The 3,032-nt window shown below is 48.2% G+C and overlaps 1 non-coding gene across 1 annotated transcript; it reads right to left on the bottom strand.

Annotated features, from left to right (window-relative positions):
* Positions 1–1,366: 1,366 nt before the first annotated feature.
* TRNAF-GAA lies at positions 1,367–1,439 on the bottom strand. Its single transcript has one exon. It is a non-coding gene; the product is annotated as a tRNA-Phe (tRNA).
* Between the last annotated feature and the right edge of the window lie 1,593 nt (positions 1,440–3,032).

Genomic DNA, 3,032 nt, shown 5'->3' with positions numbered 1-3,032 from the left:
GGGATCGCCCTGGGAATTGCGGGCTGTTTCCTGCTTAAATCCACTCCCAGCAAGCCCTGAAGCTGCCAAAGGGTTGGGTTTTTTTGGTTTTTTTTTTCTTTGTCCTTCTTGAAGGCTCGGTGCTGGAGAGGAAATTATCCCAGATTTTCGGATTCTGAAGAGCCAGGCAGAAAACAAGAGGGAACGAGGGGGTGCCATGGGACAGAGCAGGAATCTGTGGGTTTTATCCTTAGTTGCAGGTTTTGGAAATGAGGGGTGATGCAGGCTCTGCACTGCAACCATCCATCCCCACGCTGCTGCAGCTCAGATCCCTCTGGAATCACACTGTGGTTCTTCATAAATAATCATGAGAGTGGGCAGGAATGAGCTGGGAAGCCTGTCCTGGCCTCAAGGGATTAATATACTCCCTGACTGTGTTGTCTTCCCAACACCTACAGCTGGTTTTCCCTGCCAGTCACTCACCACCATATCCCTGCTACCTTTATTTTTCAGGAGTGTGTTACAGGGGTTAGAGCAGGGCCTGGATCACTCTCAGGTCTCCTCTCACCTCTACCATCAATAAGTCCTAAGTTTTAAGCTCTCTCAGCCAGGCTTTCTTTATTTCCATTTCTTTGAAGTGGTATTTCCAAGATTCTGCCAGTTTTTCCTGGGATGAAGATGTCTGTAAGGGCTCACAAGAAGAAAATTATGCAATGTGGTGTCAGAGCTTGGTTTCTGCTGTTCTTGGGGACAGGGGACAAGTGAAGGTAGGGGAGGATTTAGTCTCTCTGGAGCCCCTTTAGGCACTAAAAGGATCTCTAAGGTCTCCTTGGAGCCTTCTCTCCTCTGGGCTGAAGAAATCCATCCCTCTCAGCCTTTCCTCCCAGGAGAGGAGTTCCATCCCTCGAATAATCTTTGTGGCTCCAGAGTAGACAAACCCCCCACACCAGAGACTCAACACCACCACCACTTCAGAGGGCAGGCCAGGACACAGGACTGGGAAAAAAAACAGTTGAAGGAACTAAAGAAAAACCCCTTTCTATCACTATTTTTGCCAATGCCTTTGACTTAGAAACCATGTCCCTGTTCCACAGACTCAGACTGGTTGAGGAGGGACTTCATGGAGATCAGCTGGGCTAAACCCCTGCTCAGGCAGGAACACCTCCACTTGTCCAGGATCACATCCAGGTGGCTTTGGAATGTGTCAAAGAACGGGAAGTCCATCTCTCAGGGCAACCAGTCCCAGCTCTCTCATCCTCTCCTCACTGGAGAGATGCTCCAGTCCCTTCATCCTCCTCCTGGCCCTTTCCTGGCCTCTCTGGTGCCTGTCCCTGTGTCTGTTGTCCTGGAATGCCAGCCCTGGGCACCCAAAAGGGCAGGAAAAGCCTGCTGAAGCCCGGGATTGAACCAGGGACCTTTAGATCTTCAGTCTAACGCTCTCCCAGCTGAGCTACTTCAGCCCTGCTGGAGCTCAAACTTTCACGAGTCGTGTTGAAAGATGATTTTCAGACATTTGCTGTTCCAACTGGCTTCCCCTCCAGGCAGTTCTTCATAGAATCACAGAATGGTTTGTGCTGGAAAGGACCCGAAAGATCACCTTGTTCCATGGGCAGGGACACCTCCCACTAGACCACGTTGCTCAAAGTGAACTTTCCTTTTCATATCCCTTATCCCAAGAGTTCCAGCAAGCAGGAAAGTTCATCTGCAGGGCTCAGCCTGAGAGCTGACAGTGTTTCTCAAATCCTTGAGATCTCTTGCCTGCCACAGCAGAGAGTCCTTTCCCTGATGAGGGAACTGAGACACAGGGGAACCAATGGATTTTTGGGGCTTTTTTTTACTAGTTTTACTGATCCACTGCTCAGCTCTTGTGGGAAAAACACAGCAAACACCAAACTGGCTTGTGAAAACATATTTGCTCAGTTTTACCATCTAGAACATCCCAGATTGCTGTTTTAAAGGCAGGAGATCCCCTTCCAAAAGAGTTGTCACACCAAATCTTTCACTTTGAAAGAACCCCTTCTTTACCTGAAGACCCAGCTAAGGAAAGGGAGAGTGGGATTTTTTGGAAAAACAGCGTTAAAGAGACAAATTTTGTTGCAGATGCAAGAGCTTATATCATGGAATCATTGAAAAGTTTGAGTTGGAAGGGACCTTCAAGATCATCCCTTTCCAGCCCACGGGCAGGATCACCTTCCACCAGCCCAGGTTGCTCCACACCCTGTCTGACCTGGCCTTGGACACCTCCAGGGATGGGGAATCCACAACTTCTCTGGCCAAACTGTTCCAGGAACAGCCTCTCCCCAGGAATAACAGACCTCCATGGGTTTCTCTGGTGGAGCATCAGCTGGGAAGCTGGAATGGAAAACAGACTGGAAAACTTCTCCCTTCTCTTGGCCTATTATGTCACATCTTGTATCATGATGTGAAGTAGTTTAACCACACTTAAATCACTCTAAACTACATAAATTACCTCCAGTAATCCCTCTCCTTTCCAAATGCTGGCATTTTTTCGTCCCAGAACACAGCAATCTTGCCATCTTCCACATAATTGCACAAGGAATTCATCTCTGCCTCTTAAATAAATAAGAGTTATGTTCCCCAGTATTCACCCAGTCACACATAATTTTCTCTGTCTTCCAGTGTTATAAAAAAGGCAGTTGAGAATGACTGGGGGAGGGTAAATCTTTGTGCTTAAATGTAAAGGGTTTGGGGAGAAAAAAAATATCAAAAAGCATCAATTCCCAAATTTGAATGTTGTTGTTTAACAGCTTGGCTTTTAATCCCAGTCCCCCCAAAGTGGAAAGAACGAGGTGTGTGTTGTTTGGTGATGTTGCTGCTTGGTGATCCAGCTCCAGCTTCATGAGCAGCCCCCTGTGCAGGGGATTTCAGAGGGTCCTCATCCACAGCATTCCAAAAATTCCATGCTGGATGCAGAGTGAGGAGGGATCCGGGGATGCAGGCAATGGGCATCACCAAGATGGGACACCCCTTGTGGTTGTACTTGGCTTCCCTCAGCTCAGAAGGAAAGCAGAGCCACCACAAGGGATCCCCAA

Source organism: Empidonax traillii, unplaced genomic scaffold (assembly GCF_003031625.1).
Source record: "Empidonax traillii isolate 1590-97213 ecotype Southwest subspecies unplaced genomic scaffold, ASM303162v1 scaffold3691:size11504, whole genome shotgun sequence".
Classification (NCBI taxonomy): Eukaryota; Metazoa; Chordata; class Aves; order Passeriformes; family Tyrannidae; genus Empidonax; species Empidonax traillii.
Note: the sequence above shows the minus strand (reverse complement) of the source record. Positions and strands in the feature narration are given on the sequence as shown.